This window comes from Mobula birostris, chromosome 8 (genome assembly GCF_030028105.1).
Source record: "Mobula birostris isolate sMobBir1 chromosome 8, sMobBir1.hap1, whole genome shotgun sequence".
Taxonomy (NCBI): Eukaryota; Metazoa; Chordata; class Chondrichthyes; order Myliobatiformes; family Myliobatidae; genus Mobula; species Mobula birostris.
Window position 1 is genome coordinate 126,647,200 of NC_092377.1, and position 17,141 is coordinate 126,664,340.

A 17,141-nucleotide genomic window follows, 5' to 3' on the forward strand; every position below is an offset into this window, starting at 1 on the left:
ACCAGTCACATGTTTTCAGAGAGGGAGACAACCATGTTTGGTTTCTCCCACAGATCCAATATTGAACTGAATTTACTACCTCACCTTGAATGTCAAGCAATTGAATTTTCTTGTGGAGGGCAATGGCTTCCGAATGGTTTTGCTAATGTCCATGCAGACAACATCCATTGCTCTGCATTCGTCAACTTTCCCGGCAGCTTCTTCAAATCTCTATAAATTGGTCAGATACATTTTGACTATCCCTGTCTATCCAAATTCTTATCTTCACAAGAAACAGTATGCCAGTGATATTAAACCTGATGATTCTGTCTCGTTCCTCAGTAGGAGATCCAAGTATTGCGTAGTCCCTTGTTGGGACATAGAATCATAGAAATTTCAAAGGTTTCAAAGGTACATTTAATGTCAGAGAAATGTATTCAACATACATCCTAAAATGCTTTTTCTTAGCAACCATCCAGGAAAACAGAGGAGAGCCCCCAAAAAGTGAATTACAGTTAAATGTTAGAACCCCTCTGCCACGCCCTCCAGTTCCCGCCACCCACGCGTATGCAACAGCAAAGCAACAATCCTCCCTCTCCCACCAGCAAAAGTAGTATTGGCACCCACCTCCAAGCACTCAAGCGTGCCCCAAAGACTACTCATATTCCACAGACCACAGGCTCTCTCTACCTTCCTAATAAGGGAGAAAATTGGCAGATGCTGAAAATCCAAACACACACCTTATCTCTGGTGGTGTGGCAGGCAGATAGAGGAGATATAGGGGAGGGCAGCATTGATGATGGAGTAAGGGAAGCCCATTTCTTTGAAGAAGGAGGAGGCGTAGAAATGCCATCCCCCTTCTCTCAATTCCTCTGCTTCTGCTGTCAGTATGAAGCTTTTCATTATAGATCTACAACTACTTCTTTGACTCTGCAGCCCATACTTCTGTCTTCGGCTCTCCTCCTCTTCCTGGACACCCCACTCTGGACTTCTGCCTACCCTAGGTATTTTCATTGCTAACTGCCGATGAGAGATCAACTGTCTTGACTTCACTCCTCTCTCCAATTCTAACCTCTATCCTTCTGAATGTACTGCTCTCCACTCTCACCGCACTAATCCTAACCTCACCATCAAGCCTGCAGATAAGGAGGGCTTGGAGATGTTGCATCCAACCCCATTGTTCCCTTACACCACATGTCCCGTTTCTACCTCCTACCCAAACTCCATCAACTACCTGTGCAGGTAGACCCATTATTCTTGCTTGTTCCTGCCCCACCAAACTTGTGTCTGCATACCCCTAGTTCCGTCTGTTCCTACCTACATCCGTTACCATCAGGAAGGAGGTACAGAAGCCTGAAGACACAAACAAGAAACAACTTCTCCCCCTCTGCCATCTGATTTCCTAATGGATATTGAATTCATGAACACTACTTCAGTTTTATTTCTGTTTTTGCATTATTTTTAATTTATATATGCTGCAATTCATTTAATATTTACTTTTCTATATTTTATCATGTAATGCATTGTATTGTTGCTGCTAAGTTAACAAGTTTCACGACATATACTGGTGATAATAAACCTGATTCTGATTCTGACTTTAATTGCTGACATATTTTGCTGAGCTTGTTTTACTTTGCCTTCTCTTCCCATCTCTGAGGGTCTCACCATTAATGGTGTACCGTCACTTTAGATTTGATCTCCCAAAGAGCAACACCTCACACTTGATCAAATTAAACTGCATATGCCATCTCTCTGCCCATTTCGGTAACTGACATCCTGCTGTGTCCTTTGCCAGACTTCGACACTATCTACAACACCAGTGATCTTCATGTTGTCTATAGACTTACCAAACCACCCATCCATATTCTCACCTAAGTCTGAAACAGTGTAGCTCCCAGACACGTCCCTGCGGAATACCATTACTCACGGGTCTCCCTTGTGTCCCTTAGTCTACCTTCTGTCTTCTATAAAGCCATATGGCCAATTCACTGTGGATCCCATGCATCTTGATCTTCTGGACAAGCATCTCATGAAGGATCCTGTCAAGTTGATGACTAAAAGGCATGCAGACAATATCCACCTACTTCTATCATCCTCGTCACCTCATCAAAAAACTCAAGCAAGTGACACGATTTATCACACACAAAGCCAGAGTGCCTGTCCCTAATTAGGCAATGGAATTCCAATGCGCATAAATCCTATCCCTGAGCTGCCTTTCCTGTAATTTCCCTACCACTGACGTGAGACTCGCTGGTCTATAGATTCAAAGATTGTCCCTGTTTCCCTTCATGGAACAGCATTAGCGATGCAGTAGTCCTGTGGCTAGAGAGGGCAAGGAGATACTGGTCAAAGCCACAGCAATCTCCTCTCTTATCTCTACCACTAACTTGTGGAATACAACATCAGGCCCTAAGGACTTATCCACCTCAATGTGTTCCAAAAGACCCAACTCTAGCTCCAGTTGTATATATCGAGGTGCCCCAGTAAATTAGCGCAGTTCACACTGATCTCACTCTCCTCCTTGCTAAATACTGATGGAAATTACACATTTAGGACCTTGTCCACATCCTCCATGACCAAATACATGTTCATCCTGAATCCATCAGTGTCCCTACCTCTCCCAGTTATCCTCTTGCTCTTGATGTACGTGGCTTGGATTCTCTTTAGTTGCACTTGCCAGAGAAATTCTCTAGGGTTTCCTAATTCCCTTCTTGAGTTCTTTACTGGCTTCCTTAGAGTCCACAAGGTCTCTGTTTGACCCTGGCTTCCTAAACCTTTCTATGTTTCCTTTTCCTTGACTAAAGGACAGGTTGCACTTGAATCCGAGGGGGACCAATATCCTGGCGGGGAGGTTTGCTAAGACTATTGGGGAGAGTTTAAACTAGAATTGCTGGGAGGTGGGAACCAAACTGAAGAGACCGAGGAAGGGACGGTTGGCTGTCAAATCGAGAAAGCTTCTGGACAGTGTGAGAGGGAGGATAGGCAGTTGATAGAGAAAGGATACGCTCCGACTGATTGTTTGAGATGTGCCTATTTTAGTGCAAGGAGTATGATGGACAAAGCAGATGAGCTTGGAGCGTGGATCAGCACCTGGAGCTATGATGTTGTGGTGATTACAAAGACTTGGATGGCTCAGGGGCAGGAATGGCTACTTGGAGTGCCAGGCTTTAGATGGTTCAGAAAGGACAGGGAGGGAGGCAAAAGCAATGGGGACGTAGCAATGCTGACCAGAGATAGTGTCACGGCTGCAGAAAAGGAGTAAGTGATGGAGGGGCTGTCTACGGAGTCTGTGTGTGTGGAAGTTAGGAATAGGAAGGGGTCAATAACTCTACTGGGTGCTTTTTATGGGCCACCCAATAGTAACAGACACATCGAGGAGTTCCACAAGCAGAATTTTCAAGTTACCCACTTCTCCATTTTGATAATTGCTTTATTATTCTGACTTGTACTGAAGAAAAGCGAGAAGCTTTAATTTGTGTGCTGTCCTGTCTTGAAAGATCATGTCTACATCAGCACATCAATGTACTGCAAATGGGAAACAGAATACATAATAGTGTTAGAGTTACAGAGAAAATCGGGTGCAGGTAAACAATCAGGGCCACAATGTGCTCATTGGAAGATCGGGATGTCACAAGACTCGTACAAGAGCTCCCACAGATGCTGCCTGACCTGCTGAATGTTCCCACTATTTCCAGTTTACATTTTCAATATCCATACTCCACTTCCTCACTTTGGGCCAAACACTTCAATATAACAATAATATATTGTCATAAAGGCAAGATAACTACAATAAATATTTACAACACTGATCCCTCTCACAGCAGGGAGGGATAGTAGGTGTTCACATCCAAGAAAGCAGACTTTGTCATTCCCACATCCAATCCTTTGAGAGATGTGTGGAAAGGCAGGAATGACTCCCATGAGATTGTGGATTGTGTGAAAAGCCCATGCTTAGTATATGCAGTTGAATGCCTGGAAGCCATGTTTTACATAACTGACCCAGGGACGCACATGCACCTAGGGGTCCAGAAGTTCTCCCTTACATCGGAGGCCTGGTAGACAAACAACCATTAATTCCAAATGGGAATTGGTTGACCTGGAATGTCACAGAACTATACAGGCCCTTCAGCTCCTCCCTGCACAGGAGAATTCAACACCCTCCCGCAAATTTTTTTTTAAGAAGATAACTATAATGACTGACAACAGCAGTGAGGTAGATGTATCTGCATACACTTTGGTTTGATCTTTGATAGGGAGAACTGGTCCAGGTGGTGGTGTTGTGGAGGGTGATGAAGTTTGTCAACAATTCACCTTCATCGTAGAAGGGAATTACCAGGATGAAAGGTGTCTTTCGTTATGCTGGCAGCTTTCCTGAGGCAAGGGGAGTGCAGATGGAGTGTTTTCAAATGGATTGTTAAGTCTGTGTCTCCCCTCCACAGATGCTGTCTGACCAGCTGAGTGTTTCCATCATTTCCTGATTACATTTCCAATCTCCATCCCCCCCTCCCTCACTCACTCTGGGCTGAACATTTGAATATAACAATAATTGATCATCACAACTACAAGTACAATAAATATTTACAACACTGATCCATCTCACAGCAGGCAGGGCTAATTGGTGTTCGCATCGCAGAACACCAACTTCATCATTCCCAGAGGTGTGGGAAAGGCAGGAATTAGTTGCATGAGATTTTTAACTGTGTGAAACGTCTGTGCTTGGTATACACAGTCCAATGCCAGGATTTACATAGCTGACCCAGGGATGTACGTACACCCAGGGGTCCAGTATACCTCCCCCCACCCCCCGACCCCATACATTGGACGCCTGGGAGACAACCAACTGTCAATTCCAACCCAGAATAGGTTCGCCTGGAATGTCACAGAACTATACAGCACAGATACAGGCCCTTCAGCTAATCTTTGCACAGGGGAATTCCTCCCCTCCACGTCTTTTTTTAAGAGGTAACTATAAGAATTGACAAGGTTGGCTTGGAAACAGATCGGATGGAAAGCTGGGCAAAGAGAGGCAGACAGAGTTTAACAGAAATGAGGACAAGGTGATGTATTCTGGGCAGTCAAATTCAGGCAGAACATCCAGAATTAATGATGGGGCACCGGGGGTGTGGAACAGAGAGTTCATGCGATACAATTCCAGAGCCCTTGAAAGACACTACACTAGTGGTCACCAACCTTTTTAAGCCCAAGATCCCCTACTTCGACCTTAGTGAAAGGCAAAATCTACCTACTGAATCGTGAGAAAAAACAGATCAGATTGTACTTCCAATTTGAGGCCTTTTATTTGGGCTAATTACATTTGAATTACACAAAATACTTCTGTCAAATTTCAAATTAATTCAAACAGGAAAACACTAGCATATAAAACAGGCCATAGCTGTCTTTCTTTAAGAATATTACAACACTTCACACCTTTAGTTCTAAGTTTCATTATTTAATTTTATTTCAACACGAAAAATAAATGAATAAAAATTGACTGTTGCACCCAGTGTGATGACTGGGGTTGAATACTTTTTGCTAATTCCCCGAAATTTGGCTCATAACTACAGACAGCCAGTCTGAGACAGTCTGTAAGGTGTCTGTCAGTAAGACAGTACCCGTACTTGGATTTAATAATTTTCATCTGTGAGAATGCAATTTCACATTGATAAGTTGACCCGAAGTAGGCACTGACTTTCAGTGCTATAAAACCAACGCGCACACCGCGCATTGCTGGGGCCCCATCAGTAGTAATTGCCACCAGTTTATGAATGGGGATGTCATTTTCACAGACATATTTTTTAAACTCATTGTAAATATCCTCACCTCTCCATCGCTCCTTTAATTGCAAAAGAGTGAGGAAGGCCTCCTTTGTTGTAAAATCCTGGAAAGCCATTCTGACAAATACAACAAACTGAGCTGTTTGCGTTACATCCAGGGATTCATCGAAATGTCATGAAAACAACTGCACCATGAGACAGGGTGGTGAAGAAGGCGTGTAGCGTAATTGCCTTCAGAGATCAGAGTATGGAATATAAAAGCTGGGATGTTATGTTAGAACTTGGCAAGATACTGGTCAGACTGCACTGGAATCACTGTGTATTCAGCTGACTGCACTACAGGAAGGCTGGTCTCACATTGGAGGGAGAGCCGAGGAGATACACTTTGATGTTGTCTGGATCGGGTGGTGGGGGCTTTAGTCACGTGGAGTGATTGAACGGGTCAGAGCAGATTCCTCTGGAGTGTCGGAGGCTGAGGGGAGACCTGTTGGACGTGCTACTTGAGATATCGACACTTCTGATGGTGGGATCTCTCTGTGCGTTGACACCCTGTGCATCTCTATTCAGGCCGACATTCTCTGACGATGTCTCCTGGAGGTACAACAGAGGGGAGGTCACTGAGAATCTGTTCACCGAGCGACAGAGATGGGTCATGGAGACCGTGAGCGAGGTGGGGCACCGGAGGGACGGTGAGTGAGGATGCCACAGTTGAGAGAACTGAACACTAGGATTCCCCAGGAAGCAACAAGGTCACTTACCACAGAATGAGAACCAGGGCATCAAGTAGAATGACTCCCACCACCACCACTGTAGAATGGAAATGTTACAATTAGACTGGTTTGACCAGAAAAATACTCGATTGATATGGGAAAGTCTGATACCCATCCTCCTCCCCACTCCCATGGCTGCATCACCATCCACACCCATCCCGGCCGTACCTCCATCCATCCCATAGTCGCACTTATTCCCGATCTTCACTGCCTTTTGTATCTCTCCATCCCCTTTCTAAATCGCAAGTACAGGGTTCCGTAAACATGGTGTCACCGGTAGACAGGATGGTGAAGAAGGTGTTTGTCACACTGGCTTTCATCAGTCAAGTCACTGAGTATAGAAGCTGGAACATTACGTTGCAGTCATGCAAGACATTGGTGAGGCTGCATTTGGAATATTGTGTTGGTCAGTGTGTTTCTAGTTACTTTGAATGAAAGGAGCCATTCAGGGGTCAGTCCAGAAGTTCACAATAACTACTGGGAAGTGTTTGATGTTCCCGGGAGTTCTGAACAAAGAAAGAAGGGGGTCTCATTGAAGCCTCCTGGATACAGAAAGTCCTGGATTGAGTGAACGCAGGGAGGAGCTTTCCATCAGGATTGCAGGAAACAGCGACAGGATAAAGGGACACAAACAAAGTGCTGGAGGAGCTCAGCAGGCCAGACAACATTTATGGAAAAGAGTAAACGGTCAATGTTTCAGGCCGAGACCCTTCATCGGGAATAGTTTACTCTTTCCATATATGTTGCCTGGCCTGCTTAATTCCTCCAACATTTTGTGCGCATTGCTTGGATATCCAGCATCTGTAGCTTTTCTCTCATTTGTGATGGGATAAAGGGAAGTCACTTTGGAAATAAGATGAGGGTTTGTAGAAAGTATTGAATCTGCAGATTGAGACCAAGTCATGAGATGGACAAAGTAGCCGCTGTGTGTACGTGTATGGTCTCTGCTGCTGTAGCCCATCCACTTCATGGTTTGAAATTTTATGTTTTGTGACGAAAGAGGGTGACAAAAGTACACATAGACTAAGATGTTAACTGTCCTGTGCTATCACAAGTGGGATCATCAGTTGATCTGCCACCTGTCTTCAGGAGAGAGATAAGTAAGACAATGGAGCAGCATTTGGAAACGTTAATGAGGAGACGAGAGAGATTAACGGAAGGAGACACCGGTCTGGGTATTGTCAAGACTGGTTTGCTTTGAACCTGAACTGTTTGAAGTGATGGACAGGCGATACCCCAACAGGGGGATAAAATGGGACGGGTTCGCTAAGGCAACAGACACCACACACGGCACCATGAGGTAACGAGACCCTGGAAGCGGTGTGCCCCCACAAGTCGGTGGGAGTTTTTGGAGGACTGATCGCGGGACTGGCCATAGACGCACAGGGTGGAAAGATACGGTCGGCGGGAACCTGGTGCGTGTCCGCCCTTGCCTGGGTGCTGGGTTCACCACAGAGGAACGATCGTATCTGGAACGGAGGGGTCACAGTTGGTGACCTCAGAAGACATTACAAAGGGCTTGCCCGAAAGCTAACTGCGAGAAATATCAAAAGTCTGTTGAATCCGATTTGAATATCAGCATTCGCTCTCTCTCTCTCTCTCTCCCCCCAACGGCACGACGGCGATTACTGCGAACTGAACTAAACTGAACTCTGTCACTTGTGATTGATCATTTTACCCCTAGACTGCGATAGAGCTTGATTGATCCTATTATCCCAGTTCTGTGTACATGTGTGTTTATTCAGTGCTAACCTGTTGCATTTATATCCTTACTATTAGAGTACTGTATGGTTTATTTCTTTAATAAAACTTTCTTAGTTCCAGTAATCCAGACTCCAACTGAGTGATCCATTTCTGCTGGTTTGGCAACCCAGTTACGGGGTACGTAACAGTGTTCAGAGATGCTCTTCAACACACCACTGCCATAATTTGTAGTTCTTTGACTTACTGTGGCCCTCCTGGCAGCCAACCAGAAAAGGTCTCCCTTTATGCACCCCCCCCCAGCTCTTTGCCTCCTGCCAGTCAGCCAATCTTCCATCCATTGCAGTATCTTCCATCTAGTACCATGAGCTCTTATCTTGTTTAACTGCCTCTTGTGTGGCAGCTTATCAAAGGTCTTTTGAAAATCCAAGTAAACAACACCGACTGACTCTTCTTTGTCTATTCTGCCTGTTATTTCCTCAAAGAGCTCCATCAAGATTAGTCATGCAAGAATTCCTCTGAAGGAAACCATGCTGACTTTGGCCTATTTCATCATGTGCCTGCAAGTATCCAGAAACCTCATCCTCAATCTTCCCAACCAAGGAAGTCGGGCTAACTGAATGATCATTCCCAATGCCTCAATGTCTTCAGAACCCTGGTGTATCGTCCATGGTCCAGGTGACGTATCTACCTGCAGACCTTCCAGCTTCCCAATCACATTCTCATTAGAAATAGCAACAATACTCACTTCTGCCCCAACACTCTCAGATTTTTGGCATACTGCTGGCGTTTTACACAGTGAAGATTGATGCAAAATACCCATTGATTTGATTAGCAATTTCTTTGTCCCCCATTACTACTTTTCCAGCCTAATTTTCCAGTGGTGCAGTATCCACTCTTGCTTCTCGCGAATGTGGGAGGATGGGACTGAGAATAAAATCAGCCGAGCCAGAATGGAGTAAAGGACTCAATGGGCTGAAACGCCACATTCTGCTTCTACATTCTAGAACAGCTCACCTCAAACTTCAGGTACAGAGTGGGAAGCCTCACCTGGAATTACTATCTCCATATGTGCAACTCGTAGTGGTGTTCCACACCTGTCATCTGTCTGTCTCAGTGGACACTGGCATCTGAGATGTAATCTGTGGTGGCATAGACAACTGGTCTACTAGTGTCCTCTGCCTGGGACACTCCACGCCTGCAAACACAGTGGGTACACCTCAGAGCAGAGCTTCGATCCGCGCTTCTCCGAGGTCGGATGAGTCCTGTGGGGAGGAGCGGTGAGCTCGGTGCAAAGGGAGCAAGGGGTGAGCCTGTCCCATAGAGCTGGTCTGTCCCAGGACTCAGTGACACAATCACACACCATAGGAACATGCCTTTTGGGGACAAACCAACAGAGCCAGTCCCATTGGCTTGTATTCATTCTGAAACCTTTCCCATCATGTACCTTTCTGAGTGACTTTTAAACGTTGTTATTGTAACCGGCAACAAACACTTCTGGCTGCTCATTCCAGGTATGGACCTTCTGCCGGGTGAAAATGCTGCTTAAAACTCTGCATAACCTTGGAAGGTAGGCTATGTGTATTCACCCCATCCATGTCCCTCGTCATGATAGATAGATAAATAGAAGACAGCCACATCACTCCCCCACTGTCGAGATGTCCAACACTAGAGGTCAGACATTTAACCAAAATTGGTAAATTTGTAAAATTTTTACTGTTAATTTTTTTGGAATTCGCAGTGAGTGATGGATTGCTGGAATGTGCTACCAAGGGTGATGGTGGAAGCGGATACAATACAAGAGTTAAAATGTCCTTAGATAGACACATGAATGTATAGAGAACGGAGGGATATGGACGTTGTGTAGACAGAGGGGATTAGGTTAGTTAGGCATTTAATTAACAGTTCAAGGGGGAGCACAGGTGGTCTTCCGTGGACATCCAGATGGGAGACAGGGGAAACGCAGATATTAAGCTATCGGAGTAGTGGGATCCCAGAGTATCGGACCCTCTCCCCCAGCACTTACCTGATGTGCCGAAGCTGATTTCACAGTAGGTAGTGCGGGGGATAACCCAGCTGTAATTCAAGATAACATGGTCAGCATCCACTCTGGCCTGGCTGGCGTTTCGACAGCAGAGGCTGTTCCCCTCCCCCCTGGTGCAGACATCTCTGAAGGGTCCTCCAATGTCGTGAAGGTGCAGGCTCTGTGCAGCAGTCGGAAAACAGGGGCAGCTGAAGGAGCTGGTGTCTGGAGTGAAATGGCAGGTGCCATGCTGACCTGTCGAGAGAAGTGTATTCCTGGTCAATAGGGTCGGGGGATATCATCACCTTTACTTCCCCTCCTTCAGCACCCCACCATCCCATCACACAACCCTGGGGTCAAACACAGAGTGAAGCTCCCTCCCCACCATCCCATCCCACACCCCCAGGCTCAGACACGGAGTGAATCTCCCTCCCCACCATCCCATCACGCACCCCCGGGGTCAGACACAGAGTGAAGCTCCCCCCACACTGTCCCATCACATGCTCCGGGGTCAGACACAGAGTGGAGCTTCCCCCACACTGTCCCATCACACACACCCCAGGGTCAGACACAGCGTGAATCTCCCTCCACACCGTCCCATTACACACTCCCAGGGTCAGACACAGAGTGAAGCTCCCTCCACACCGTCCCATCACACACCCCCAGCGTCAGACACAGAGTGAAGCTCCCCACTGTCCCATCACACACCCCTGGCGTCAGACACAGAGTGAAGCTCCCCACCATCCCATCACACACTCCCGGGCTCAGACATAGAGTGAAGCTCCCTCTACACTGGGGTATACTTACCAAGAACAGATCTGACAGTTATCATGGAGACACAGACTGCAAGGAATCTGAGGAGGGAGAAAGGTTGATATCAGGAGTGAGCCATGGAACCGGACCAGACCTGTTCAGGTGTGGGGACAGGGCAGCAGGTGCCAATCCGGCCCCCTCCCAGGATATTTCACAGCTCCTGTCCCTCACCCACTGCACATTGACACAGCAAATAGATAGGAGTAAGACGTAAGATTCTTTGAGAGAACAGTCAGTCAGCCAGTGGTTCAGCAAGGCAGCTCGGCTCACAGTGGCTAGTCAGTCGATGAAGGCAAGCACTCAGCCAGACTGCCTCAGTCCAGACAGTCATCCGCGTCCCTGCCCTCGCAAGATGTCTCATGGGCCTGGAGATCACTCTGAGGACGTCTTCGCCCTCTCAGTTGAGAGTTGTAGACAGAGACACCTGGCGGTATGGGAACGTAATTCACTGATGAGGTCACACAGGTAAACAGGCCGGTGAGAAGGTGTTTGGCACACTGGGCATCATGTATGATGGAAATGAGCACAGGAGTTGGGACGTCATATTGCAGTTGTACAAGACGTTGCTGAGACCGCACCAGGAGAATTCTGTGAAGTCCTGCTTACCCAGTTATAGGAAGGATGACATTAAGCTGGAGAGGGTCCAGGAAAGATTTATGAAGATGTTACCAGGACTGGAGGGTTTGAGTTATGGACAAGGACAGGATGAGAATGTTTTCTCTGGAGCAAAGGGGCTGGGGGTATCTCATAGTTTTTTTTAAATATTGAGGGGCTTTGGTAAGCCACAGTCTTTCTCCAGGGTGGGGAAAAAGATGGGTTGCATCACTGTCTGGTATGGGGGAGGGGGCTACTGCACAGGACTGTAAGAAGATGCAGAGGGTTGTAAATTTAGTTGGCACCATCTTGGGTACTAGCCTACAAAATACCCAGGACGTCTTCGGGGAGCAGTGTCCCAGAAAGGCAGTGTCCATTATTAAGGATCTCCAGCACCCAGGGCATGCCCTTTTCTCACTGTTACCATCAGGTAGGAGGTACAGAAGCCTGAAGGCACACACTCAGCGATTCAGGAACAGCTTCTTCCCCTCTGCTACCTGATTCCTAAATGGACATTGAACCTTTGAACACTACCTCACTTCTTAAAATATATATTATTTCTGTTTTTTTGCATAATATTTAATCTATTCAATATAGGTATACTGTAAATGATTTCCTTATTCATTATATTTTTTCTCTTCTATATTATATTGTATTGAACTGCTGCTGCTAAGTTAACAAATGTCCTGACACGTGCCGATGTGATGTAGGTTAATCATTCATTCATCCATGGCTCCGTCTGTCTAAGTAGACAATGGATGCGCCCGTCCCAGGTCTGTAGGTTAATAGGTCATTAGAAATTGTCCTGTAATTCGGCGATGGTTCAATAGGTGTGTTTCTGGGAATGCGGCTCATTGGACCGCTTGTGTGTTGTATCTTGAAATAAACGAATAAAAATTAAACAATAATTGCCACCCCTTACTACCTTCCTAAATTGCCCCCTTTCCCTGCAGTGCCCTTACTTTACTTATTTTATCCCCCTGATTTCCTGCGCCCCCCCCCCCGGTGCTGCCTCCTCTCCCTCTCCCTCCCTTCTGTCTCTGACCACCCACTCTCCCCTCTCTGGTTTCGCGGCATGACCACCAGACTTCAAGGCCAGAGGTAATGGTTCGAATCAGACCGGCTCCTCCTTCCATCGCTTTCCATCCGAAAAAAAAATTGCTAGGAAACTGCAGCCTAACACTAGATATCTCTCTTTCTCACTGTTCTGCTCTCGATCCCCTTGGACGGTAGTGGGAAACACGTGACCGAGAAAGCGATCTCCCCGTCCCTGTCCTCATTGGTAGGAGGTGGGATCTCTAGATGGGCGGGGATTACTTGAACAGCCAATAGGAAGCCTGGACACGCGGGGCGAAATAACCCTCAGCGCGGGAAAAGTTGATCTTGTTAGGAAGAGCAGGAGACCCAGGACTCTAATTCTGCACAGTTCTGGCTCCCTGTGACCAGGAATTCCGGAGAGCGTTCATGCAGGAATCCTAAGAGGCTGTGAGAAAGAGAGACTCCATCCCAGTGAGGGTCTGTGTGTGGCTCCTCCTGTGACAAACCTCACCCCCTCGCTGTCCTATCAAATCCGTCCCTGCTTTAGCGACGGTGAAGCGAGACGAGAGCACAGTATCTTCCATGACCTGGGATCGGAGGGGGCAGGGTGGGGAACGTTCAGAGGGAAGGAACCGGGAACCGTGTGGTCAGTGCGAGCAGCAGGAGGTGGGGTTGGGCCAGGTCAGGCCGGCAGGATGAGTGGACAGAATCAGGTGTAGAATCACCGTCAGCAAGGCGGGACCCCGGGGGTGAATTACCCCGGAGCTGAGACAGTAATAAACTGAGGGTTTTTGTCCGTTGGCTGCATATTAGAATCGGGTCTTTTTATAAAGGTTTTGCACAACAGTACAGTGCGATGGCTTAGAAATTATAAATAATAATGCCCAGTAATGTGGTGGTGTAATCCAATGACAAACAAGAGAAATAATGCAGATGCTTGAAATCCAAGCAACACACACACAAACTGCTCAAGTAACTCAGCAGGCAAGGTAATATCTGTAGAAAACATTACAGTCGATGTGTCGGGCCGAGCTCCTTCAGTAGGACCTGTTTACCCAATTTATGCCTGTGGCTTTTCACGCCCTCATCAATCCTTGCTTTAAATGTGTATGTATCAATATGTTTTGAGACGATGGCCGATGGAGTCCGGTCCGGGCAAGTGTGGGGTGTTTGTGGAATTAAATTTAAAGGAACAGTGCAAGGTCAATGGCCAGACTTTAACATGAGGATCTTAAAAGTGGCTGCACAGTTTGGTAGGATGGTAAAGAAAGCATCCGGCATGCTTGCCTTTATTAGGTATCCAGTTGAAGAGTCCAGCAGTTATGGTTATGAAGCCGCATCCTCTGACCAGTTGTGTTAATTTCTGGTCACCGATTACAGGAAGGGTGTGAAAGTTTTGGAGAGGGTGCAGAAGAAGTTAACCAGGATGTTTCCTGGATTAGTGGGTACATGCTACATGGTGAGGTTCGACAAACTGGGGCTGTTTGTGGAGCGTTTGGGGGAGGGGGGAATCTGATCGAAGTTTATGACATTACCAAAGGCATAGACAGCTGTTAGCTTTTCCTCGGAATCGAAATGTTCGACTCTAATACTAGGAGTCGCACAGCTACAAAATTGGTTGGAAGAGAATGTGCGAGGCGAGTATTCATTTGTAGTGAATTCCTGGAACGTGCTGGTTGTAGCACGTCTTCTATCGCTCGCTCTCTTCCAAACACCCCGCTCACAGCCGCTCTAGTTGAAAGCGGATGTGTGAGGTATGTTTTCATTACAATAGTGAATCACTGAAATGACAGGCGTTTAAGAGGCACTTAGCTGTATACATGAACAGGGATATGAAGCACTGGATCAGAATCCCTCTGCATCGCATCGACCTCTGGTGCTGCCGGACCAGAGGGTGGCAAGGTTGTGTCGCCAAATCTCGAGTTTTTTCGATTAGTAAAGGACTTTACTCTTCTCGTTAACTTTCAGTCGCTCGCACGCTTTACTCAGAAAAGAAAACCTGGATAGTCCCGTTTCTTGTATAAACCCCGACCCCGGTTCAGCACAGTTTCCCTGCAAACAGACTCTTTCTCTTCCCCCCGTCCAATCCCTGTATGGGAAGCGTCGCCGGTACTGGTATCTGCCCCCGTCACCAACCCAACCCGACCCCTCACAACGTCCCCGTCTCGGCAACAGCGGTCCGGTAGTACAGCCTCACCGTCACGATCCCGGGACCTTTACCTGAGGGTATTCAGTTGTGAGATGATGCCGTGACCGAAGGAAGCAGCCGCTCCTAACCCCATCACTGCCGCTGTGGAGAGACGGTGGCTGATCTGATGCATTTCTATAGGCTCCGCCACGAGTTCAAGAGCGCTGATTGGTGCAACTTGTTGTCACTCATTGTTCAGGTCAACCTACCGTCAACAAACCAGCGCACGTGTTTTGGGCGCGAAAAGAAGGGTTTAATTTTTTGGTGAACGCAGCAGGCCGGGCGGCATCTCTAGGAAGAGGTGCAGTCGGCGTTTCAGGCCGAGACCCTTCGTCAGGAATAACTGAAGGAAGAGTGAGTAAGGGATTTGAAAGTTGGAGGGGGAGGGATCCAAAATGATAGGAGAAGACAGGAAGGGGAGGGATAGAGCCAAGAGCTGGACAGGTGATAGGCAAAAGGGGATACGAGAGGATCATGGGACAGGAGGTCCGGGAAGAAAGACAAGGGGGGGGACCCAGAGGATGGGCAAGGGGTATATTCAGAGGGACAGAGGGAGAATAAGGAGAGTGAGAGAAAGAATGTGTGCATAAAAATAAGTAACAGATGGGGTACGAGGGGGAGGTGGGGCATTAGCGGAAGTTAGAGAAGTCGATGTTCATGCCATCAGGTTGGAGGCTACCCAGACGGAATATAAGGTGTTGTTCCTCCAACCTGAGTATGACTTCATCTTTACAGTAGAGGAGGCTGTGGATAGACATGTCAGAATGGAAATGGGATGTGGAATTAAAATGTGTGGCCACTGGGAGATCCTGCTTTCTCTGGCGGACAGAGCGTAGATGTTCAGCAAAGCGGTCTCCCAGTCTGCGTCGGGTCTCGCCAATATATAAAAGGCCACATCGGGAGCGCCGGACGCAGTATATCACCCCAGCCGACTCACAGGTGAAGTGTTGCCTCACCTGGAAGGACTGTTTGGGGCCCTGAATGGTGGTAAGGGAGGAAGTGTAAGGGCATGTGTAGCACTTGTTCCGCTTACACGGATAAAAGTGCCAGGAGGGAGATCAGTGGGGAGGGATGGGGGGGACGAATGGACAAGGGAGTTGCGTAGGGAGCGATCCCTGCGGAATGCAGAGAGAGGGGGGGAGGGAAAGATGTGCTTAGTGGTGGGATCCCGTTGGAGGTGGCGGAAGTTACGGAGAATAATATGTTGGACCCGGAGGCTGGTGGGGTGGTAGGTGAGGACCAGGGGAACCCTATTCCTAGTGGGGTGGCGGGAGGATGGAGTGAGAGCAGATGTACGTGAAATGGGGGAGATGCGTTTAAGAGCAGAGTTGATAGTGGAGGAAGGGAAGCCTCTTTCTTTAAAAAAGGAAGACATCTCCCTCGTCCTAGAATGAAAAGCCTCATCCTGAGAGCAGATGCGGCAGAGACGGAGGAATTGCGAGAAGTGGATGGCGTTTTTGCAAGAGACAGGGTGAGAAGAGGAATAGTCCAGATAGCTGTGAGAGTCAGTAGGCTTATAGTAGACATCAGTGGATAAGCTGTCTCCAGAGACAGAGACAGAAAGATCTAGAAAGGGGAGGGAGGTGTCAGAAATGGACCAGGTAAACTTGAGGGCAGGGTGAAAGTTGGAGGCAAAGTTAATAAAGTCAATGAGCTCTGCATGCGTGCTGGAAGCAGCGCCAATGCAGTCGTCGATGTAGCGAAGGAAAAGTGGGGGACAGATACCAGAATAGGCACGGAACATAGATTGTTCCACAAAGCCAACAAAAAGGCAGGCATAGCTAGGACCCATACAGGTGCCTATAGCTACACCTTTAGTTTGGAGGAAGTGGGAGGAGCCAAAGGAGAAATTATTAAGAGTAAGGACTAATTCCGCTAGACGGAGCAGAGTGGTGGTAGAGGGGAACTGATTAGGTCTGGAATCCAAAAAGAAGCGTAAAGCTTTGAGACCTTCCTGATGGGGATAGAAGTATATAGGGACTGGACATCCATGGTGAAAATAAAGCAATGGGGGCCAGGGAACTTAAAATCATCGAAAAGTTTAAGAGTGTGAGAAGTGTCACGAACATAGGTAGGAAGGGATTGAACAAGGGGGGATAAAACTGTGTCGAGGTAAGCAGAAACGGGTTCGGTGGGGCAGGAGCAAGCTGAGACAATAGGTCGGCCAGGACAGGCAGGTTTGTGGATCTTGGGTAGGAGGTAGAAACGGGAAGTGCGAGGTGTGGGAAGTATAAGGTTGGTAGCAGTGGATGGGAGATCCC

At 47.4% G+C, this 17,141-nt stretch overlaps 1 protein-coding gene across 4 annotated transcripts in view; it reads right to left on the bottom strand.

Moving 5' to 3' along the window:
* Nucleotides 1-5,261: 5,261 nt before the first annotated feature.
* LOC140201672 (uncharacterized) overlaps nt 5,262-17,141 on the bottom strand; it is a 60,583-nt gene continuing 48,703 nt past the window's right edge. Inside the window, exons 6-10 of one of the 4 annotated variants that reach the window (XR_011886926.1) lie at nt 11,055-11,101; nt 10,251-10,502; nt 9,275-9,422; nt 6,512-6,560; nt 5,262-6,344 (exon numbers count right to left, since the gene is read on the bottom strand). The gene's annotated coding sequence lies outside the window, so the exon portion shown is untranslated. The remainder of the gene's footprint in view (nt 6,345-6,511; nt 6,561-9,274; nt 9,423-10,250; nt 10,503-11,054; nt 11,102-17,141) is intronic. The other 3 variants (XR_011886925.1, XR_011886927.1, XR_011886928.1) reach the window with 3 other exon arrangements.